Source organism: Caretta caretta, chromosome 6, assembly GCF_965140235.1.
Source record: "Caretta caretta isolate rCarCar2 chromosome 6, rCarCar1.hap1, whole genome shotgun sequence".
NCBI lineage: Eukaryota > Metazoa > Chordata > Testudines > Cheloniidae > Caretta > Caretta caretta.
Window position 1 is genome coordinate 105,735,557 of NC_134211.1, and position 25,506 is coordinate 105,761,062.

The 25,506-nt window shown below is 42.3% G+C and overlaps 1 protein-coding gene across 18 annotated transcripts in view; it reads left to right on the top strand.

Moving 5' to 3' along the window:
* The window catches only part of LOC142072579 (uncharacterized), a 265,356-nt gene that overhangs the window by 38,464 nt on the left and 201,386 nt on the right, over nucleotides 1–25,506 (top strand). For 12 of the 18 annotated variants that reach the window (XR_012669065.1, XR_012669061.1, XR_012669066.1 and 9 more), the window contains 2 exons: nucleotides 20,466–20,576; nucleotides 22,058–22,210. The exons of 5 other annotated variants lie outside the window; for them this stretch is intronic. The gene's annotated coding sequence lies outside the window, so the exon portion shown is untranslated. The remainder of the gene's footprint in view (nucleotides 1–20,465; nucleotides 20,577–22,057; nucleotides 22,211–25,506) is intronic. One more of the 18 variants, XR_012669059.1, reaches the window with a different exon arrangement.

Sequence of the window (25,506 nt, forward strand, 5' to 3'; positions counted from 1 at the left end):
TTTCATACTCGTGTAAGAAACATTTCCAATCTTTTTGACATGCTGATATATTAGAAGTTACATAATTCTTTATAATCTTTCCAAATATTTCGTTGTCTGAAGATATTTCATTGACAACTTCTGTTGTTTTTACTATACTTGTCCACCCCTTCACATTTAATACTCTGATTACACACCTACTTTATGTTGGGTGCAATCTGATCATTATGGTGACATATTTTTTCTTTAACTATTGAAGGGAATTTATCTCCAGTGAAGGGGATTTAATTTTGTCACCCCCAGGATGATAAATCCAGTGTCCAAAAATACAAATAGCGTGGGTAGCAGCACACACTTCCCTCACAGTGTTCTTCATCTCTAACCTGGAAGAAATGCATTTTAGGGTGAAAGGGTTAATCAATTCCCATCCCCAGTCAATCTAGAGAAACTGCAAACAGGCAAGTAAGTTAGTTTTAGACAAGGTGGTGGTTTGTGTGATGGGAACACCCATTGCAAACTGGGTTGGGATCAAAAACTCCTTTCTCATAAGCCACTAAACTGCTGTTATTGTAATATCTACCTAGCAGAACTGGATTTAAACTGGTTTCAGAGTAGCAGCCGTGTTAGTCTGTATTCGCAAAAAGAAAAGGAGTACTTGTGGCACCTTAGAGACTAACAAATTTATTTGAGCATAAGCTTTCGTGAGCTACAGCATCCGATGAAGTGAGCTGTAGCTCATGAAAGCTTATACTCAAATAAATTTGTTAGTCTCTAAGGTGCCACAAGTACTCCTTTTCTTTTTGGATTTAAACTGACAATGTAGAGGCAAAAGGATCTGTATTCTGTAACAAAGCCCCGTGAGCCATCACTTCTTGAGATTATTTTACAAGTTGCATGTCCTGTCCATCACTGCTTAGCTGACCACTTTTTCCCATCTACATATGCCTTAATTATTATTGTTTATTAAGCACTGACAGTGTACTTGGTACTGTACAAGACATAAATAGAAGACAACCCCTACCCTGAAAAGCTTACACTTAAAGCTGAGCAAATAATGTTTCACAAAACAAAAAATTCAGGAAAAAATCCACGTTGATTCAAACTGAAACCATTTAAAAATTTTTTTCATTGAATCAAAAGACTTAAAAAAATTCTAATTTGAGTAAAAAAAAATGTCAGGTCGATTTGAAACTTTTTTTTTTATTTCATTTCTACTTGACTGAAGTGTTTTGATTGTCTCAGAACTATTTTGTTATTTTTGAGGTTTTCATTTTGATTCGGCCATTTTCAGATATTTATCACCCTTTTTTGAATTTTTTTTTCATTGGTCAAATTTAAATTTGAAAAGCCATTTCAAAATGAAATGTCAAAATAAAATGTTTTGAAATATTTGAATTGTTTTTTTTATTTTTTTATTGGCAGAAACTATTTGTCAATTTGACCAGAATTTGCTGTTTATTTGGTAGCACCAAAAATGCATTCTAAGGTGAAAAAGCTGTTCATCAAAAAAATGTATGTCTGGCCCTACACACAATGTAGAAGACCGACAGAAAGACAGGACACACCAGTAGTTCCAGCGATTGGCCAAAGGGCCAAAACAATCTATTGAAAGTAGATTGTGTGAAAGTAAAGTTCAGAAAAGCACATAAAATGGAATAGTTTTATTGGTCATATTATGGCAAACAAATAATTTGCTTGCCTAACTGTCTGTCTGGCAATAGATTCATGCTAGATAGCATTAAGGATTACTTCATGAACACATACTAAATCGGTTTCATTCCTGGTTGTGTAAACTAAATGGATTTAAAAAAATTATGGGAGAATATTCACGCTCGAGATTGCAATGAATTGGAAAGACCTCAAAGTAAGAAAAACAAATATAAAATCACAACTGCATTAAAAGCCGAATTACAAAAACACATATAGTGTTCCCAATTCTTCATTTACAGACCCTGATGAAAATTAAAGATGACCCTTGACCACAACCTTCAAATCTGGATGTGAAACCTTTCCAGAGTGTGGGGGTTTGGGTATATGGAGTTTTGCTTTAGTCCCATGAAGATAAGAATGCCCCACAAAGTTTGAATCCACATTCAAACTTTCCCAAAATTCAGGGACATTCAGATCCAGAATTTTGATTTGGGCACTGTAGTGGGGTGGTTACCCTGCTCTGGCTGTGAATGGCGTAAAAGCAGCCCTGGGGAGGGATTAAGAACAGCTGGGGGAAGCTGACTATGTAGCTGACCACAGGTGTGGCTGGCTTAATCAGGGCCCAGCTGGCCCTTATAAGAGGGCTGTGAGCCAGAAGCTGTAGGACTCTCTCTAGCACTGACAGGAGGAGGATGACGACCTTGCTGCCTGGGAGCTGAGAGGGCGAGCTGGGAAGTGCCTGCCTGGTGAACCCCCAGGCTGCAGGCCTTGGTGAAGGCCTACATAGGTACTGGGGTTGCAGAGATGCAGCCTGGGGTTGGGCAGAGGCAGCTGGTTCTATCCCCTTGCCTGTGATGAGTGGCCATTACAGACTGCAGTCTGCCCCAGTGAGCAGGGGCTAGATGATGACTGGCCGTAGCCACTGAGGCAAGGTGGGTTTAGAGGGTTGGGGGTTCCCTGGGAGGGGAGACCCAAAGTGTGGAGGTACTGTGGGGGAAGAACCTCAGGGTATAGAGCACCGGGGTCCAGGAGGAACACGGGGCCAGCAGCAGGCGAGACACCGGCCTGCAGAGGGCGCTCCATACATTGGAGAGCTAATTCCCTAACTGACCAACAGGAGGCACCGTATCGGTGAGTCGTTGCTTGGCTACAGGCCCCTCTTTAAAAATGAAGCCATCAAACACTCTTAAACCATAAACTGAGAAATGTAATATGGAATATAATATTTTGAGGGAAGCCCAGGGGGTGGGAGGCTGGATGTCTCACGGGATTTGTACTGCTATATAGAGAATATAGAGTATCAGTTTGAAACCAACCTATGTCAAAAATGACTCAAAGTTGTTAATGTTTGATTTCTGTTTAGTGGCCTAAGAGAAATAAGTTTGCATTTTCAGTCTGATTCCTAGCAGACAAGTGTCTGCATCACAAGTGGCAGCCTCAGATCAAAGACAGAATGGACATGGAAATGGAACTATCTTCTGAGGTTATCTTTTCAGTCAGGGTAAAAGTATACTGGTTTGCAAAGTGAGGAAGATTATCCTGCCAATGCATCCATGCAATGGATAAACAGAGGACTTGCATCCTAGGATAGGATTTTCCAAACATGCTCTGAGCATTGGCCTAACTCTACTCCCAGATTTCATTGTTAGTGGAGTTAGATCACTGGCGAGAACTTCTGAAAATCCCACCCCTAATGTTTCCAGCTGACAAGACACTGCTGGCTGAGAACTGAACGTAGATCAAGTGCTTGGAAGGCACCCATGCTAGCTGCTACATCAACAATGCAGACCTCCGTGCCTAGGGTTTCCAGTCTGCCATGATCATGGCATTCACTTATAAAAAGGGGGTGGGGGGAAAGAGAACCAAGCTAGTCTACCCACAAAGGACAGCGGTTGTAAATAATCAGAGAAACGGCAATACAGGGAAGATATTTGTCTTATAGCCATGATCAGTTGCTTCCTAAGGACTTAAGTGTGGAGATATTACAAGTCCTAAGCAAGGGAACGTGTTTAGTTGGATTATCCAAAGAGAAGGCCAGGGACTGAATTAGGACTCAAAATTTGGCTTGTAAATTGCCAGTTTACTGAGCAGGTATAAGAAAATTACTCTGAATTATCCAAATGGTCCTTGAGTAGAGTAGAGTTAACTTTTTTATTTTTGTTTGTTTGCTGGCCAAATAGGAAGGGAATCAAGTTTGTTTTGGCTTGACCAGAAACAAAAAGCATTTTTTTTGGGGGGGGGGGGGAGAACGGGACTGTAAAAATAAAAATAAAATTGTTTAGGTTAACTTTTTAAACCTATTTTAAAAATAAAATTGGAATACAATTGAAACAGAAGTTGTTTCAAATTGAAACATTGAAAATTTTTATGTAGAAAATGGCAAAACAAAACACTGAAACAGTTTTGGAATTCTTTTTTACTGGACTGATTAGGTGAATTTGGCACAAATTTGCGAAATGTTTTGGTCTGCGCAAATCTTCTTTTGTTGAAAAAAGTTTTTGTCTGAAAAACAGTTAAATTGCACTGAATTCTTATTATCTGGCTCTTTCTGATGGGAATTCTTAGCCCAGTCCTGCTCTCATTGATATTAATTGAATTTTTTTGCCATTAAATCTTTGCAGGAGCAGGATTGGACATACTGTGTGCATATATTTGCACATGTGCCCTTTTCTGGATGGTTACATGTTCGAAAGAACTTAAGGCTTTTTCCATAGACAGCAGCTTACAGAGATCTTTCAGCTTGAGTGGTAGAAGCCTGTGTTTTGGATCTATCTATGACAATTATATGGCCCTCAATGCTATAGCATCTGAACACTTCACCATCTTTTTTTAAATGTAGGAACTGTAGACCCAGGGTTCTGGTCATAGCTATATACCTGTGTGTGATTTATTTCTATACCTTGTTCACAATTAGCATGCAGCCACAGCCTCATTATAAGGCCGATTTTGAGCCCCCCCCCGCCATACCTTTGAAGTTCAAAAAAGAAAACTAAAACCCCTCATTGCATCACGTTTTTAGAGTTAAGACTTATTGACAACGATAATGCTTTCTGAAAATTGTGATTAAATTGTGTCAGTACTTTTTCAGATTAAAAGACTTAAAATAGCTTCTTTTTGAAAAATGTGCAATATCTATTGTTCCTTTGTGTCCTTCTCTCTGCCCAAGGAAATCACATAATACCACAGAATCTGAAACATAAGCAGATTTTGATACTGACTGTGCAAGAGGCAGTTTTTCAGGGCAGGAATAGTACAATGTTTAAGAAATGCCATTATTTGAAAACTAGACTGAATTCTTTGTCAGTGAATTCAAGAGGGAAAATATCAGGGAGACAAAAGGGCTTGTCTACACTGTGTGGCAGTGTGCATTATAGGGTGTGACTCCTAAAGTGCACTAACTTGTGGCTCATTAATTGACACAGTACTATTTTAGGGAGCACTAGGGAACTTTTACTGTGCACCAGCAGGGCCTACACAGACCAATTAATGTGCCACACGTCAGTGCTCTTTAAAAATCACAACCCCATAGTGCACATTACCCCACCTCGTACACAGGCCCAAAATATTTTTGTCATCCAACTTTGAACTGCACCAGGCTGCTTTTCAAAAGTGGGAGGAAATTACAGCATCTGGTAAAATGATTTTATCTTTCCACATTCCTCACAAAATGGCCCCATTTTCCAGATGGGGTACCAAGGAACAGAGGCAAGACCCAGATTCCCAAAGATATTTTGGTGCCTAACTCCCTTTGAATTCAACTCACCTAACTCCCATTGAAAATATGAGCCCAAGTGATCTGCCAAATGTGAGGTAGAAACCTTGTAGCAGAGCTGGGCAGAGAATCCTGCCCTTTGCATCCCTCTATCCTTCATTCTACTGTTGGTTGTTGCTGAGAATCCAAGCTGGAGTGTTTATTATGTGGGCTGTGTAAGATTTCTGATACCCTTAACTACTCATTTCCTTGCTTTTCAGTGCTTGGGTTTTGGAAGTGATGTGGTTGTTAGGTACCCTTCTTAACTCTAAGGCCTTGTCTACACTACGAAATTAGGTCGAATTTATAGAAGTCAGTTTTGTAGAAAGCGTTTTTATACAGTCGATTGTGTGTCCCCACACAAATGCTCTAAGTGCATGTAGTCGGCAAAGTGTGTCCACAGTACTGAGGCAACCGTCTACTTCTGGAGCATTGCACTGTGGGTAGCTATCCCACGGTTCCCGCAGTCTCCACCGCCCATTTGAATTCTGGGTAGAAATCCCAGTGTCTGATGGGGCTAAAACGTTGTCGCGGGTGGTTCTGGGTACATATTATCAGGACCCCCTTCCTTTTCTCCCTCTGTGAAAGCAAGGGCAGACAATCATTTTGCACCTTTTTTCTTGAGTTGCCTGTGCAGACGCCATACCACGGCAAGCATGGAGCCCGCTCAGCTAACCATCACTGTGTGTCTCCTGGGTGTTGGCAGATGCGGTACTGCATTGCTACACAGCAACAGTTTATTGCCTTTTGGCAGCAGACAGTGCAGTATGACTGGTAGCTGTTGTTGACGTAGTCCAAGGTGCTCTTTTAACTGAACTCGATGAGGTCAGGGGCGCCTGGGCAAACATGGGAGTGACTCAGCCAAGTCATTTCCCTTTTAAGTTTCATCTCATGGCGATTCAGTCCTACCGGCAGTGCACTGTCTTTTAATCTGCAGCCAGCAGAAGACGATGGCCAGCAGTCATACCTGCGCCATCTTCTGTCGAGCACCCAGGAGATGAGGATGGCTAGCAGTCGTACTGCACCATCTGCTGCCAGCAAGATGTATAAAGATAGATGAAGTGGATCAAAACAAGAAATAGACCATATTTGTTTTGTATTTATTTTCTCCTCCCTCCCTCTGTGAAATCAACGGCCTGCTAAACCCAGTTTTGAGTTCTATCCTTGAGGTTTTGAGTTCTATCCTTGAGGGGGCCATTCTGTTTCTCGCAAAACCACCCCCTTTGTTGATGTTAATTCCCTGTAAGCCAACCCTGTAAGCCATGTTGTCAGTTGCCCCTCCCTCCATCAGAGCAACGGCAAACAATCATTTCGTGCCCTTTTCCCTGGATTGCCTGAGCAGGAGCAGACGTCCTAGCACAGCAAGCATGGAGCCCGTTCAGCTCACCACAGCAGTTATGACCATTGTAAACACCTCGCGCATTATCGTGCAGTGTATGCAGAATCAGCACCTGAAAAACCAGGCGAGGAGGCAATGGCAGCGCAATGATGAGACATGAACACACTTTTCTCTAAAACTGCGTTCCCCCACGATTTGGAGATCATGGTGTTAATGGGTCATGCTCATGCCGTGGAACGCTGATTCTGGGCCCAGGAAACAAGCACAGAGTGGTGGGACCGCATAGTGTTGCAGGTCTGGGATGATTCCCAGTGGCTCCGAAACTTTCGCATGCATAAGGACACTTTCATGGAACTTTGACTTGCTTTTCCCTGCCCTGAAGTGCAAGAATACCAAGATGAGAGCAGCCCTCACAGTTCACAAGCGAGTGGCAATAGCCCTGTGGAAGCTTGCAATGCCAGACAGCTACCAGTCAGTCAGTAATCCATTTAGAGTGGGCAAATCTACTGTGGGGGTTGCTGTGATGCAAGTAGCCAATGCAATCATTGAGCTGCTGCTATCAAAGATAGTGACTCTGGGAAATGTGCAGGTCATAGTGGATGGCTTTGCTGCAATGGGATTCCCTAACTCTGGTGGGGCTACAGACGGAACACATATCCCTATCTTGGGACCGGACCACCAGGGCAGCCAGTACATAAACCACAAAGGGTACTTTTCAATGGTGCTGCAAGCACTGGTGGATCACAAGGGACGTTTCACCAACATCAACGTGGGATGGCCAGGAAAGGTTCATGACGCTCGCGTCTTCAGGAACTCTGGTCTGTTTAAACGGCTGCAGGAAGGGATTTACTTCCCAGACCAGAAAATAACTGTTGGGGATGTTGAAATGCCTGTAGTTATCCTTGGGGTCCCAACCTACCCCTTAATGCCCTGGCTCATGAATCCGTACATAGGCGCTCTGGACAGTAGTCAGGAGCTGTTCAACTGTAGGCTGAGCAAGTGCAGAATGGTGGTAGAATGTGCATTTGGACGTTTAAAGGGTCGCTGGCGCAGTTTACTGACTCGCTCAGACCTCAGTGAAACCAATATTCCCATTGTTATTGCTGCTTGCTGTGTGCTCCACAATCTCTGTGAGAGTAAGGGGAAGACGTTTATGGCGGGGTGGAAGGTTGATGCAAATCGCCTGGCTGCTGAATACGTGCAGCCAGACACCAGGGCGGTTAGAAGAGTATAGCAGGAAGCGGTGCGCATCAGAGAAGCTTTGAAAACTAGTTTCATGACTGGCCAGGGTACTGTGTGACACTTCTGTTTGTTTCTCCTTGATGAAAACCCGCCCCCTTGGTTGCCTCTAAATTCCCTGTAAGCCACCCGCCCTCCCCACTTCGATCACAGCTTGCTTGCAAAGGAAATAGGGACTATCATTTAAAAAACATGTATTCTTTCTTTATTAATTGATTATAAAAATAGGGAGACAACTCACAAGGTAGCCTGGGTGGGGTGTGGGAGGAGGGTGGGAAGGAAGGAAAAGGCCACTTTAAAACTTGTTGAATGCCAGCCTTCTGTTGCTTGGGCTGTCCACTGGGGTGGAGTAGTTGGGTGCCCGGAGCCTCCCATCCCACGTTCTTAGGCGTCTGGATGAGAAGACTGTGGAATTTGGGGAGGACAGAGGGCAGTTAAGCAGGGGCTGCAACGGCAGTCTGTGATCCTGCTGCCGTTCATGAACCTCCACCAGACGCCGGAGCATGTCCGTTTGATCCCGCAGTAGTCCCAGCGTTTCCCAATCATGCCTCCTCTGATCTTCCTGCCGCCACCTCTCCTCATGTTCATCGGCCACTGTCCTGTACTCTGCTATTGTGTCCTTCCACACAGCTCTGTCAGTGCCGGATGACTGCATGAGCTCAGAGAACATGTCATCGCGCGTGTGTTTGTTTTCACCACTTTATCTGAGAGAGCCTTTGGGATGGAGGAGGGAGGCTTGAAACATTTGCAGCTGCTGGAGGAAAAAAGGGAGTGAAGTATTTAAAAAGATACATTTTACAGAACAATGGCTATACTCTTTCATGGTGAACAACGCTATTCACATTACATAGCACAAGTGATTTTGGTACAAGGTCACATTTTGCATCTTCTGTTGAGTACCTGTGGCTTTGGTGTTAGAGATCACACACACAGGGCTGGGCAACAGAATTCGGCTTGCAGGCAGCCATGGTAAACCATAGTCTTTCAGCTTCTGCAACCTTCATAACAGCAGCCCCCTCCTTTCCCATACCAAGCAAAGCCCATTGAGTTGGCCATTTAGTGCTGCAGTTTTCCTGTTAACGGGCAGCAGCAGAAACCAAACTAACCCCCTCCCCCCATCCAATTCTCTGGGATGATCGCTTTTCCCCTCTTACCCCCCCCCCCCCCCCCCGCCTGGCTGGTATCAGGGAAGATTCCTGCTGGCCAAATGTGACCAGCTCAGTGCCAATAGCCCTCGCTCCCACTGCGGGGAGGATTTCTTTTCAGCCACAGGCAAACAGCCTAGTAGGATGGGCACCTCTGAATGTCCCCTTAATCAAATTCCCCTATTTCAATGAGGTTACCATGAACGATATCACTCTCCTGACGATAACACAGAGAGAGAAAGAACGGATGTTGCTTGAATGCCAGCAAACACCGGGACCATATGCTGCCAGGTTTGTCATGCAGTGATACCAGATTACTTGCTACTAGCATGACATGGTAAAGTGTCCTACCATGGAGGACGGAATAAGGCTGCTCTCCCCAGAAACCTTCTGCAAAGGCTTTAAGAGTACCTCCAGGAGAGCTTCATGGAGATCTCCCTGGAGGATTTCCACTCCATCCCCAGACAAGTTAAAAGACTTTTCCCATAGCAGCACTGGCCACGAATGCATCCCAAGTCCTCAGGGCTACTTAATCATTAAAAACACTTGCTTTTATAACATGTATTATTATATTAAAAAAGGTACACTCACCAGAGGTCCCTTCTCCGGCTTCATTGGGTTGGGAGGATATTTCAGTCAGGGTGATAAAAAAGATCCTGGCTGTCGGGGAGAGTTGTGTGCTCTCCCCAAGCTCGTCATCATCGTCCTCCTCCTCATCTTCCCCATCTGCAAAATCCTAAGCCATGGCGGAGAGTACCCCATCATCGGAGTCCACGGACAGGGATGGGGTAGTGGTAGCGGCCCCCGCTAGAATTGTATGCAGTTCAGTGTAGAAGCAGCATGTCTGGGGCTCTGTCCTGGAGCATCCGTTTGATGCTTTGGTTTTCTGGTGCGCTTGTCTGAGCTCCTTAAGTTTCACGCGGCACTGTGTTGCGTCCCTAATGTAGCCTCTGTCCCTCATGGCCTCTGTGATTTTTTTGAAATGTTTTGGCATTTCGTCTCTTCAAATGTAGTTCTGAAAGCACGGATTCCTCTCCCCATACAACGATCAGATCCAGTACCTCCTGTTGGGTCCATGCTGGAGCTCTTTTTCGATTCTGGGACTGCATGGTTACCTGTGCTGATGAGCTCGCCTGGCTAAACAGGAAATGAGATTCAAAAGTTCCTGGGGCTTTTCCTGTACACCTGGCCAGTGCATCCGAGTTCAGAGCGCTGTCCAGAGGGGTCACAACTGTACACTGTGGGATAGCTCCTGGAGGCCAATACTTTCAAATTGCATCCACACTAACCCTAATTCGAAACAGCAATGTCGATTTCAGTGCTAATCCCCTCGTTGGGGAGGAGTACAGAAATTGGTTTTAAGAGCCCTTTATGTTGAAAAAATGGCTTAATTTTTTGGATGGGTGCAGGCTTAATTCAGATTTAACACTGCTAAATCCGACATAAACTCGTAGCTTAGACCAGGCCTAAGAAAACAGTGTCCAAAGATGACTGTAAAGAGTTACAAAGGGATCTCACAAAGCTGGGTGACTGGGCAACAAAATGGCAGATGAAATTCAAAATTGTTAAATGCAAAGTAATGCACATTGGAAAACCTAATCCTGACTTTACATACAAAATGATGGGTGTTTAAATTAGCTGTTACCACTCAACAAAGATCTTGGCGTCATCATGGATAGTTCTCTGAAAACATCCACGCAACTGCAGCAGCAGTCAAAAAAGCGAACAGAATGCTAGGAATCATTAGGAAAGGGATAGATAAGACAGAAAATATCATAATGCCACTATGTAAATTCATGGTATGCTCACACCTTGAATACGGTGTGCAGTGTTGGTTGCCCTGTCTCAAAAAAGACATATTAGAATTGGAAAAGGTACAGAAAAGGGCAACAAAAATGATTAAGGGCAGTGCTTAATTTGTAGTGAAAGAGGTGCTGGGGATCAAACAATTAGGTGCTGTGGCTCAAACTATTTTTTTACATTCGTAACTGATACAGCAAGTCCAAGCTTAGAGGTGCCAGGTCTCAATCCTAGCAAGCCCTGGCACAAATTAAGCACTGATTAAAGATTTGGAACAGCTTCCGTATGAGGAGAGATTAAAAACACTGGGACTGTTCATCTTAGAAAAGAGACGAGTAAGGGGGGCGGGATCTGATAGAGATTTATAAAATAATGAATGGTGTGGAGAAAGTGAATAGGGAAGTGTTATTTACCCCTTCACATAACCCAAGAACCAGGCATCACTCAATGAAATTAACAGGCAGCAGGCTTAAAACAAAGATAAGGAAGTACTTCCCACAACACACAGTCAACCTGTGGAACTCGTTGCCGGGGATGTTGCGAAAGCCAAAAGTATTACTGATTTCAAAAAGAATTAGATACGTTCATGAATGATAGGTCCAACAATGGCTATTCACCAAGTTGGTCAGGGATGCAGCCCCATGCTCTGTGTCCCTAACCCTCTGACTGCCGGAAGCTGGGACTGGATGACAAGGAATGGATCACTTGATAATTGCCGTGTTCTGTTCATTCCCTCTGAATCATGTGATGTTGGAATGCCCTGTTTTGCCAGCCTGCTTTGACTCTGTTGTGCTTTACTGATGGGAAAATTAAACCCTTATGTGGAGTTCACTGGCATTCTTTTCCCTTTACCCTGACACCTGCCCAGCCTAAGTCCTTTGCACTGCATCAAGATGACATGGATTGATCTATGCTTAGGATTTCTTCCAAAAGTCTTTTCCTGTAGAGCAAAGCAATGAACCCAACGTGACTTCACTGAGTCAAAGGCTAGGCAACACCTTTGTCCTCCCAGATGTGGACCACTGCAAGCACTATAAAGGGAAGCCTTTGAAATACTGTGCTTCCTCCTTACCTATAAAAGGCATAGTGCAAGAGTAAGGACTGATTGGTACAATTAGCACCAACATCACAGTAATTGGGTAACTGCTTCCTTGGAGGACTGACTGTTAGTGGACTGTGTAGATTAATGGTAAAATAGATTTCACACCATTATAAATACATACATTAGCCCCTTGAAATTTCTTTTATTGAATTCCATGACAAAACTGCATTCCAAATACTTTACAAACATCTGCTATGAAGCTCCATTCCTCAGAGAAGTGGGATTGGCTGCTCTGTCTTTCAGCTAAAATATTCAGCAGAAACATTCCTCACTTCTTTCTCCCAATGAAGAATTCTGACTTTTGACTTACAAGTACAGTTTTCTGTAAAGATGGGTGTGTGTGTGTGTGTGTTTCCTAGCTTGATTGTGACTCCTCAAGCATGTTCTCTTGTCTAGGGCATATGGTAGAGTAAAACTGAATTAGTGAGAGTACAGTACAGCAAGTTAGAGTGTTTAGATGCAATAAGCAAAAAAAGACAATTTAATAATCAAAACTAGGACAGCTTTTCATTGTATTCATTTAATGCTCATTCCAACTTGCCTTTGAATAGCAAATTTATATCACTGCAAGTCCTAGAGTGGTGCTGCTGAGTATTCAGGCTAGAATTGCTAGTTAGACAGATCCTGCTTAGCCCTGGAGTTAAAACATGCTAATAGTTTACGCGTGTACAAGTCACTAGTTAATAAGCATCTTTGTATTCACCTTTAGAGTCATTGTCTCTTCCCCCCTCCCCCTCCCACCTTCCTTTTCTTAATAATATCTTAGGGCAGACATCATTGTTAATGGTCAGAACAGGAGACTAAGAGACAGGGCTCCTGGCTTTTGTATCCAGCTCTTCCAATGAGTCTTTATTAGAGATGGTGGAAATTTTTTATTCAAAATTTTTTTGATGAAAAATGCCTTTACATAGTAACAGTTGAAAATATCTGTTTTCTTTTAAAGTGTTCATTGAAAAAACAAAAAGGAAAATGAGAGAACCCCAAAATGAAAATGTATTTCATTTTAGAGATTTTTTTTTAAGGATTTTTTTGAGTAAAAGAAATCAAAAATGTAAAGGATTTTTTAAAACAAAAACTCAAAAAATTGTTTATCTAATTTTTTTCATACTTTCCTCTCACTCCCAATGGTTTTTCAAACAGCTATAGTCATTTCGTGACTTTAGACAAGTTGTTTCAATTCTCTGTGTTTTACCCATCTGTGAATGGGAGAAAGGGAATACTCACCTACTTCCCAGGGTCTTGTGAGGCTCACTCAGACTGTTTGTAAGCACTTGCAGACTTCTTGATGAAAAGCATTAAGATCTGTAATGTATCATTATTAATGTGTATTGCCCATTATTTTTATCTATGGTGGTTTTCCACTGCTTTAGAAAATTAGTCTAGTCTAATGTATTGGCCAGATAGAACCACTGAACTTCCTTTGGTAGAAGTTCTGTAATGGAGTCATGTTGAGTTTTATCTTCAGCAATCTTCCTTTACAAGCTTCCCAGAAACATACAGCTTAAGCATTGCTTTTAATTGTTGGCTTCAGGCTAAAATTTTTGATCACTTTATTCCTGCTATTTTCAGTGAAATTCATTCAATGAAAAGACTGGATAACATTTTATACTGTTTAATGCTTTATTTTTTTGGCCACACAAGGGATGAATATGACCTTTTGAATTTTAGCATAACTTTGGTAACAGGGAGCATCCTCATTCTTATTTTTTATTCATGTTAATACTGAATCTATCTCTTTTGCCCTGTAGAAAGCTATTAATATTGTTCTATTAACCTCCTTTCTAAGTACTAATGACCTTTCCCCGAAAATGCAGTCATTGGATGTTTTTCCACAGTAAATCTCATTTATTAGAAAGTTTTGCCTCATACACTTTGTTGGCTGCCATTTCATTTAAAAATCATGCTTTTTGTTATTTTCAAATAAGTAACTTATTTTTAGCAAAAACCCCCACACACATGCATGGAATATTTTGAGTTTTGCTTGACATGGTTGTGCCATTGACTTCATGAAGCTAGAGGGCCACAATGATGACAGAGCTTTCCACAGCCTGTCCCCCCTCAATCACAGCTGGTCTGCTGCAGCTGGAATAGTACAGGCACTATAGAGACTAACCATCCAAAGCACTGCCTCAGAGCTGGGTCCCCTCTAGTGTCCGCCCCATGATGTCTGAATCCTTCGCCAGAGCTTCTGCTTATTCTCCATGTAGAAGTGGTGATGTCTGAGCTGCTGCTGGGCAGCTTTCTCTGCTCCACTTTTGGCCTATTCAAGGGACAGAAAGAGGGCCTTTGGCTTGTGGGGATAAGGGCAGCAGCCCTTTTGAGAGGGAGAATGAAAAAATATCTTATGTAGTTCTTCCAGGTGTGGTTATGGGGTGTAAAGAAAGCTCTGTACAGACCCTCCTTCTCTTCCCTCTAAGGGTGGAATAAGAAGATAATGCCCCTGTAGGTCTCCTCTTTGAGGGGCTGGTGGCGACCAGCCTGAGGGGAGAGGATAGACTATCTTCCCAGCTCTCCCCTTTGGCATGGTGATAACATTATGGTCAGAGGGGGCTTCCAATAGCTTGCGGAGGGAGAGAGAATGAATACTCCATCAGCCTTTTCCCCTGGCTATAACAGATTAGCAAAATTAAAATTAAAGAATTCTTCAAGAAGACATACTACTGTGTGAAATATTGTAAATATTGTCATCTGATGTCTAGATGGGGTTTGATTCTATTGTATAGAAACACTTCAGGACACAGCATCAATAACCATGTATACGAACAAGGCAGGTCAGAGAGGAAGAATGATTTTGTGGTTATAGCACTAGAGTGGGGCTTGGAAGCTTTCTGCTACAGACCTGGGACAATTTACTCAAGCTTTCTGTGTCTTAGTTCCCCATCTTTACAGTATGGATAACACTTCTTTTTGTCACCCTTTGTCTTTTCTCTTTGGATTATAAAGTCTTTAGAGTAGAGATTGTCTCATTATGCATATAGATCAGGGGTTCTCAAACTTCATTGCACTGTGACCCCCTTCTGACAACTAAAATTATTTCACTACCCAGGAGTGGGGACTGAAGCCTGAGCCTTCCCAAGCCCCACTGCCCTGGGTAGGGGGGGCAAAGCCTGAGCCCCACCACTCTAGGCAGGGGGGCCAAAGCTGAAGCTCAAGCGCTTCAGTCCCAGGTAGGGGGCCTGCAACCTGAGCTCCACCACCCAGGGCTGGAGCTCTTGGGTTTTGGCTTCGGCCCTGGGCAGTGGGGCTTGGGCTTCAGCTCCGGGCCCCAGCAAGTCTAAGCCAGCCCTTGTGACCCCATTCAAAGGGGGTCGTGACCCACTTTGGGATCCTGAACCACAGTTTGAGAACTGCTGGTATAGATTGTACCTTGTGCAATAGGCTCGCATATTGTTACTTTAATAGATGTAAGAAATGACAACACATACATGGCTACGATTTCAGCAAACGGAATAAACTACATACAGGTTTCAGAGTGGTAGCCATGTTAGTCTGTATCAACAAAAACAATGAGGAGTCCTTGTGGCACCTTAGAGACTAACATTTATTTGGGCATAAACTTTTGTGGGCTAAAACCCACTTCATCAGATGCATGGAGTGGAAAATACAGTAGCAGGTATATATACACAGTACATGAAAAGATGGGAGTTGCCTTACCAAGTGGGGGGTCAGTGCTAACGAGAGAATTTAATTAACAGTAGAATACCAAGGGAGGAAAAAATCACTTTTGTAGTGGTAATGAGGGTTATTATTAGCCAGCCTAAATTCAACCAGTTCAATCCTGGGGGTGGGCCATCTAGGCAGAAAGTCCACCTAGGAGTGGAAAAGGCTGTGCTGCTTTGGAGCAAGGAAGTTATAAGGGCATGGGCAGGCTGGCTGGGGATGCTCTGATTCTGTGCATCATCTGAACCACGGCTCTTATGAAGTCTGTGGTGCAAACAAAAGCAGTTCCTTCTTTGTAGGGTCTGTCAGGGTTCCCTCCCCACTCTGAACTCTAGGGTACAGATGTGGGGACCTGCATGAAAGACCTCCTAAGCTTATTTCTACTAGCTTAGGGTAAAACTTCCCCAAGGCACAAACTCTTTGCCCTTGGAGGGTACGCTGCCACCACCAAGTGATTTAACAAAGAATCAGGGAAAGGACCGCTTGGAGTTCCTATCCCCCCAAGTGCTTACACCTCCTTTCCTGGGGAGGCTTGAGAATAATATCCTAACCAATTGGTTACAAAGTGATCACAGACCCAAACCCCAGGGTCTTAGGACAATAGAGAAATCAGTTAGGCTCTTAAAAGAAACAGAACTTTATTAGAAAGAAAAAAGGTAAAAGAAGCACCTCTGTAAAATTAGAAGGGAAGCTAATCTCACAGGGCAATCAGATTTAAAACACAGAGGATTTCCCTCTGGGCAAAAACTTTAAAGTTACAAAAGAAAAAAACCAGGAATACACCTTTCTCTCAGCACAGAGAAAATCACAAGCCAAAACAAAAGTAAACTAACGCATTTCCTTGCTAGTACTTACTAATTCTAATGGAATTGGATTGTTTGCTTTCTTGATCTCTCTCCAGCAAGTACACAGAACAGACAGACAAAAGCCTCTCCCTCCTCCCCCAGATTTGAAAGTATCTTGTCCCCTTATTGGTCCTTTTGGTCAGGTGCCAGCCAGGTTACCTGAGCTTCTTAACCTTTATAGGTAAAAGAATATTTGTGCTTCTGGCCAGGAGGGATTTTATAGTACTGTATACAGGAAGGTTGTTACCCTTCCCTTTATATTGATGACCGGGTCCATGGGTGCTGGGAAGAGAGTTGGAAAGGAATGGGAGTAATTTTCACTTCCCAGAATCAGTTTAATCAATCTGGCCCTTTATGGAAAAAATACCACGAGGCTGAGATTTTCATGTTCTAATTTGTGTTAAAATGTGGGTGTCTAAATCCCCTAGGCAGTTTTGAAAATGTCAGCCCAGATGGTCTGACTGAACTGAGGGCACCTGTAACAGGTATAGGGGATAAGGGTTTTCCCCTCAACCCAACTAGCTACACTACTTGTAACAGCAACAAAAAAATTTGGACGCTAACATTTTACTATCTGAAACTTTGTTTGCACTACGTAGGACTTGTTTTGTTTTTTGTTTAAAAGTTCAAGCATTTTTTTTAACTTTGTTTTTCCAGCAGATATTTGGACTGCACTTTTCAGAAAACCATATCTTCTGTACATTTCCTGGCTCCGTGACTCATCAAAATGAGCTGTGTTAGTCACATCATATTATGTGTTTCATAGAATAAAACAGGAAAAGCAATGCACTGAGTCATCGCCATAGGGAGTGTGACTGCTAAGTCACTTACCTGACTATATAGGGAGAGGCAAGCACACAAAGTGACCCAGCTCACACGTGTGACCCAGTGCCAGGAAGTCATTTTTAATCAGGTGAATATGATCCTGTTAATATTTGTTAAAAATATTTTTTTTAATAGTTCAAAATCTTTAGAGTAGAATTATCCGTCAGGTGTTCCATTGTCCTTTTTTCTTAGATTTAGTAAGAAATCTAGATTTGATTAAATAATCTAATCAAGCCTTTTATAACATGGTCTCTGAGTGCCTGGTTATTCTGTACATTAAAGCAGGTTGATTTTTTTTTTAAAAAACAAAAATTGCAAAACCTTGACAACATTTTTCATCAACATTTAGAATGTTGAGGGGGAAAATAAACAGGGGAAAATGTTGCAAAAATTTTCACATAGAATGGTTTCCATTTTTTCACCAGCTCTACTCTCCACTTGTTAAAAGCTCATAAGCTGGAGATTTCAAAGTGAATGGTCTCACAAGTTGATGACCCACTGACAAGGTTGTGGGGATTTCTTATTACAAAGACAGTAAATATAATTCACCATCTTCTCTGAGTTTCCTTAGCAAAGTCATGGAACATCAAGTGACATTTCCAGCTGATTCCAACCTCTGTTTTAACTTCCTCTTTTTAGTGCAATCAAACAGAATTTCGATTTTTTTCTCACTGTTACCATGAGCTGAGTGTACATACTTTTAAAATAGCATTGATGAGGCAGAAAGGTACAACAGCAAACAAGCACTGTAGCAATCTGGACTCAGAAATATAGAAATATGACTTGTCATTCAGAATAGCCACACTTGCCACATGAGTTATTAACTGAGTCAGATGATGAGTCCTCAGTTAATTATATTTGTACCACTAACTACTTTTTAGCCATGATTGATTTGGTAGTGCTTTTTTTTCTTTTACTGTTGCTTAAGCTTGAAGTATCATCTTTATAATACATCACACCTACTTACACTGGCATATTGTTTTTGTTGCATAACACCATCTATTAATATAACCTGGCATGATGTATCATCCCATTCATTATCTAGCTCATATTTCTAAATTTTATTTCTGACAGAGATTTGCCAAACTATTTTGTTAGTGTTCAAATGCAGGAGAATATATTGTTGGGTTGGGGTTTTTTTGGGTTTTTTTTTTTTTTTACTGTAGACCTATGTTCATAGGGAAGAACCTACTTTCCACTTTTTGGGGGGTTGGTGCTAAAAAATATAGGGTGTGTCTACACTGCAATTAAATACGCATGGCTAGCCCATGTCAGCTGACTCAGGCTTGCAGCGATCGGGCTAAGGGGCTGAAGGGGCTGTTTAATTGTGGTGTAGACGTACAGGTTCAGGCTGGAGTCCAAAGTCTAGGGCCCTCCCACCTTGTGGGGTCCCAGAGCCTGGGCTTCAGCCTCAGCCCAAACATTTACACTTCAGTTAATCCGCCCTGCAAGCCCAAGTCAGCTGACACTGGCCAGCCATGGGGTTTTAACTGCAGTGTAGACATATCCATAGGCACAATTATTTTTCATCCTAATTCGGATAAACAGAAACAGACTCTGGAGGGGAAAGAATGGACATTCTTTTAGCCACGTGGCAGCTGACTAGCTGCTGCTGCTGCATCTGCAAAGCCAGCTCTGCTATTTAAAGAGCTGTTGTTTTACTCTTTGTCACTGTACAATGTCAAAATAACCTAGGAACAAGTACAGGCCACTCTATCTCCAAATAGAGGCTGGAGATTAGAACTGCTGATACAGAAGGTCACTGAGCACTTTACTCTCTTGCAGGCTGGGTTTAGGTGCCCAAGTCCCAGTTTTGGCTCCACTGCAATCCCCAAAGCTCTCACCAAACCCTGTAGCAACCTAAATTTCTGCCTATGGGCATGCACACTGCTACCTTACTCTAGGCGGTTGGATGTCTGTCTCCCACCTAAGCCCCAGAGCAATTCACGAACCAGGGAAAGGTGGCCGTTTGGCTACCTAAGTGTAAGGGCCCAATCTGGTAGGCATACTCAGAGATTGCATCTGAATCCAATCCCATTCAAAATCTGGCTGGAGGAGGTGGACACTTCCTCCTCTGGCCATTTTATGTGGCGGGGGCAGGTGCCTAACTCATTCTCTTAAGAAATGCCTTAGGTTCATGTTCATGCATTGCTTAACAGAACTAGGCATCTTCCAGCAGCCTAAACTTAGGCACCTATCTCCAAGAAAGGGGTGGGGCTTAGGGCACATCTGTCTTCAGTATTTCCCGTTGACTACGTTAGCAGCTCCCCACCAAGAAAGCTGGCTTTGGTGGATCACATTCTTAGGCAACTCTCTCTCCCCATGCATTGTGTAGGGAGTCTAGGCATCTAACTCAGATTTTGTGTATTGCAATGTGGTTCCTCTGATTTTTCTAGACACTCAGCATTGCAATGCCTAAGTTTGCATGCCAAGGCTTCTTTAAGAGGTCTCAGGTTGGGCCCCCCACAAACTGAGTCTCCCAAACCTCTAGTCACTTTTGAGACCTGGATTATGGTGCTGTCTCTCTGGTTTTCCATTGCCAAATCTCATTTTAAAAAAAAGTTAAAATTGCATCAAACATTTCCCTGTTTCCACTATTTCATGAAGGCAACTGTTGTTGTTGCCACAGTGATGTTTATTTCGTCACCAGTTTGAGGGCAGATGGTTCACATGGAAAAATACATGAGACTTTCTGATTGTTATAGATTATTGAATAAGCATTACAAAGAATTATTTGATTATTGAGTTAAATATATATTTCTTTTCAACAGGAAGATTTTGCCTTAGATCGTTTATATTGTACTTGCAGGCAGACTTCCTGCTCTTGGAAACAAAAGGCTAAATTCAACCATGGTATAAATGGGTACAATGCTATTGATTTCCCTGCACTTGCTCCCACTTATACCAGGACTGTATCCAGAGTATTTCTCTGGAGGCTGCAAGGACGGTGAATCATAGCAGCAGATAGAAAATATCACCTTGCCCCTGGGAGACAAAACATGACCAACTGAAACAGAGACTCCACCATGGACTGAGAAGCAGCTTCTATGCATCTAACAGAAGCAGAGAGAGAACTGAAGCCAGAGGCTTTTCCAGTGAACCTAATCTTGAATCTCTTCTCCCTTTTCAGCACTAAACTGCATTATCTTAATCTGGGACTATGATTTATCTGTGAAATTCCTAGTGGGTGGCAGAGGTGTGAAAGGGAGCTACTCAAAGTTCCCCAGAGCTGCAGGCTGAGGTAAATAGTGTGTCATAACACATTTATCAAATGATAATGGAAACCATATAAATATATACAAGAGGGAGGGGGGAACCCATTCCCCACTGGGAAGTTACAGAACATTTTGACCAGTTTAAAAAAGTGTGTGTGTCTGTGTTTGTGGTGGGGGTGGGTGGGTGGGAGGAGTTCCCTGGCTTTACCTCTGCAAATAAATCATTAGTCTGGGAAGCCTGAGCAGACAACTGAAATGGATGATCCCATTATGGATCAAGGTGGTGGTATTCCTGTCCTGGTGAGTTTGAGAGAGACCACCCAAGCACTGTGGGACAGGGATGAGACTGCCAGTTCTGTCTGTGGAGCTTTGAAAGGCTCAATCTGCAGCCTCTGACATGGTGGGAAGGGGAATAAAATAATTAATGGCGCTTCTCGAATAGCGGGCATGACATTAGTCATTTGTCTGAACAAAATCCCTCCATCAGGCTCATTTGGATTCTGGTATTTTCCCTTCCCCTTGCATGGATTGTCAATGTAGATAAAGAAAGAATGCAAAGTGAGGTAAAATATCTTTTGAAGGTGTGCAATAGTTATGCATACATTGGAAATATGTTGACATTTACAACAAATTCTGAGGACAAAGTATAAATGCCATATCATTTAAATGTTATAAGTGTATGCCACTCTGTTTACAATGTAAGGGCCAGATTTGAAACCCTCACTTACAATGAGTAGTATCTTACTTCATAAGTAGCCTCATTTTGAAATTGAAATCAGTGGGGACTACTCAAGGAATAACGTACTACTTAGCATGAATATGGCTTTCAGAATCTGGCCTCATATTACAAGATAATACAGAGATACACAGGGCATGAGAAAGAATGGAATATTGTTAATTATCTACCTAAATACATGTATGAGTCCAGATTTCCAACAATATGTGTAGGGAGAGGGCGGGAATTTTGGAATCAGCTTCTTTCAAATAAAATGATACTGGGGTGAAATTGGGTGCATAACATACTGCAGTAATTCCCGAAGACTTGCCAGTCCACTTCTGTTGACACGGGATGAATTTGGGGCTATGTGCGGGTTTCCTCCATTAAACATTATAAAGAAAGCTGATCAAAATTTCTTATCAAAGTTTTTGTCATCAAAAATGACCTTTTCTTAAATAAAACCCAAAACTTCAGGAAAAATTGTCAACACCATTGAAATTTTCCATCTTTTGTGAAATTTTCTATTATACATTTAATCAGAATTGTTTTTGAAATATTTTGTTTACCAAAAGCTGAATTTCCTTGCAGAAAACTGGGATTTTCAGTAAGTCAAACATGATTTTAAAATCAATTTCAGTAAACATGTCGGTAAGAAATATCACAGCAAATGTTGGAGGCACTGGAAAAGAGGCCCATTCTGAACCCTCTGAGCCACTTTGAAGTTTTTCATGAAATCATTTTCCTATTCTTTGATCACCGCCTAATTGTAATAATCTTACAACATTCTAGGCCAGATCCTGGAGCTCAGCTCTGTTGTGCCCAGTGGAGTTCGGTGGTAAAGGATTTGTGCAAAAGTGGTTGTAACTGGGAACCACTGAATCAGTTGGTGTGTAAGGCAAGATAGAGCATCTTCAGGACACAGGAAGTGGTGCTGGTGATTCTGTAAGTGGCTCTTTTCCCCCAAACCAATGTCCCTGAATGGTGCTAAAGGACCTTGTGTTCCTAGAAATGGAGTGTTTTGGACAATGCATGAAAGTGAGATGCTGATCATTAAAAATTCTCATATCGCATTCCTTAAGAATAGAGATGTTAAGGCCAATATTCAGGCCAAATTTCAACTTGGGTACATAATATTGCACCTAAATCTCCCCTAAAGTTTCAATTAGATGCAGTATTCTTCATTTATTGCCGTAAACTGTAGTGCAGTGTTGCTGTTCACATTGCTAAACATGTGCGGTGTTTCACCTCAGAGAACATTGCATTTTAATTGTGGGTGAAGAGATCCTTTTATGTACTTTAAGGAGAAATTCTTATCCCCAATGCAGAGGTTGAATAACTGGGGATTATGGAGGGGTCCAAGGCTGGGACAGAATGAAAAGAATACTTCTCTTCCCAAATGTTTAGGGCATTCAAACAATCTCTCCACAATTAATACTATAAACCATTGGCTATAGTAGCAACTGTGACCTTTCCATGGGATTTGTAGCCAGTGGACGTGCCCCTGCTACATCCCAAGCCTGCCCAAAGCAACTTGCTATGTTCCCAGCATGCTCCTGTGGACTGAACTATGTGTATCCTTATTTGTGGCTGCTCCATGGCCTGGCAAATCCATGCAGCCTACCCATGGCCTGTCCACATGGGTAGGCTGCATGGCTGAGAGGGTTCTCCCTAATTTCATATAACTCTTGGAGTTGAATGTTATCATATCAAAAACTATAGATGCTTAGATACTGTAGTGATGAGCACTATAGAAATGGCAATAAATAAATGTCAGATGATATTGTTGCTGAAGCTCATAAGGGAAATGTCTTGGGGATAATTTACAAGGAGGTGTATGGAACTGTACCAGCCCAGAATAGGGGAGAACTCTGTCAACCCTGTCCTGCAACCTGGGGTGCTTTACAGTGCCTTGCAATAGTAGCTCCCACTGGGAATGCAAACAGCCTTCCAGCATGCAAGCCGCATCCCGAGTGTCTGTGTGTAACTGCAAACTGAGAGCTGCACCCTAGCTCTCACCAGTTTTGATTATATTGCAGGGTGACCCCAACACATCCCGAGTCCCGGATCTTCCCCTAGAAATGTATGTCCTGTACTGCCCAGCCCTCTCCTCGATAATACAAATATATTAACTCTGTTATTTCTTTAAGGGACTAATATGCCAGTTTATTGTTGTCACTCCAATTTAAACACACTGGATTAGATAAAACAGTAAAACAAGTTTATTAGCTATAAAGAGAGCAATTTTAAGTGAGTATAAGTAATGAGGCATAAAATTCAGAAATGGTTACAAGAAAAATAAAGATAAAATATTTACTAGTATTTACTTGAGAAACTATCTTAGTTGCAAAACAAACTTTCTCACCACATGCTCCAGCAGATTACTGACTCCGTAGAAACTCCCAGGTCAGGACCCCTCCTCCAGAGACCAAAGATTGTTTCCTTTTGTCATCTCAGCTGAGGTGACTGTGATGGGGAAAGAGAAAGAAAGGGGTGCCGTGGAGTGTTTGTCCATCCTTTCTATGGTTTCAGTCCCTCTATTGAAAAACACTTCCAGCTGAGACACATCCTTTTCCTATGTGGCAAAAGGAAACTCCATGCTGCTTCTTCGCTAAAATGTAGATTTTTGTCCCTGTCCCCTTTCATGCCAAAGAATGGACACTTAGCAGATAATGGTCCATCAGCCTTATTGACACCTGGCTGAGATGTCAGCTTGCCCTTTGTCTCTGAGGAACTGGTTTGGCCACTCTCCAGACTTATCTGGGAAACATACTTCAGTCATTATTTCAGCTTATGGTCATAACGTCACATATAGTGTTTATATGTGCATTGCACCAATATATTATTGATCAGCAAATTGAGTTTTTAAATGACACCTCACAAGACAAACCTTCCACAAATATTATTACAATAGTGCATAGGGTGTGAACACAAGGGTATAGTCTGTCACAGTGTATTATTACTAATATGTACCATATACATTGTGTATATGTTTCAGAGTAACAGCCGTGTTAGTCTGTATTCGCAAAAAGAAAAGGAGTACTTGTGGCACCTTAGAGACTAACCAATTTATTTGAGCATGAGCTTTCGTGAGCTACAGTATATGTGTATATGTATATGTGTATATGTGCCATACCATATGTCTGTACACAGGGGAAAATTAGTTCCATGCCTCTAAGGTCCTGGCAATGGTACCAGTGGGTTCTACTGTGCAAGGGGAAAGAGGGCAGGTTTTGGGTGTAGGAGGTGCACCAGGAGCAGGCTGAAAGCAGTGACAGAGGATCCGTTGCTACCTGGATGCTCCCATTTTTTCTGATTCCCCCCATGTAAAGGCCAGCAGAGGCCATTCCGGCCATTGGATTTAAGTAGTCTTCATAGAGGATTCCTCCTGTCAGCTCCACCCATGCATCTGCTCAGCACCTTCCCAGCAATCAGGATTTGCCCTACTCTGAATACAGTGTGAACATCCTGAATATGTGAAATGCATGCCTGATATTTCTGGATAATGTCATGCAAGAGCCAGAAGAAACCATTTGTTGTTAATAATAGCAGTGGATTTAAATCCTGTGTGGAGCACTGCAAGGATTTTTATACACATGGGAGGAGACAGGTTTCCCTGCCCCAGATCGCTTACAGTCTAAGACCCTTATCCTACAGTCACTTATGCATGTGTTTAACTTTTCACCCGTGAGTTGTCCTGTTGTGTTCAACACCCAGATGCAGTGCAACAGACACAACTGTTCTGGGGAGGGAAGTTGTGGGGATTATGAATGATGGGAGGAGGGGGCTGTGTGAACAAGTGTGAGTCAAGCAGGGATTTGAAAGACGAGAGGGAGGGCGACTGGTAGATGAGACCAACGCAGCTATTCAGATTTGATATTGAATTGCTGTTTATTGACATGGATGTGACACTAATGGAAAGGATTTGGGGAGGAATAGTTACAGGCTAATAGGTTTGTTCTCTCTCAAAGCATGCAGGGAATAACATGTAGACTTTGGATATAATAACTTAAAGTGACATCTTTTGGTTTCAAAGAGAATTCACGGTTAGAAATTAGGATTGCTACAATCACCTGTTCTTTTTTTTCCCCCTTGAAAATTTATTTCTGGAAGACATTAAAATTCAGATCCCATCGTTTATAACAAATTATGTGAAGTGTTAGGTACAGTACTTGGAGTATATGTTTGTTAAAATGAAGGAAGAGACCCTTCCAACACTTTGGGATTTTATGAATGATTTA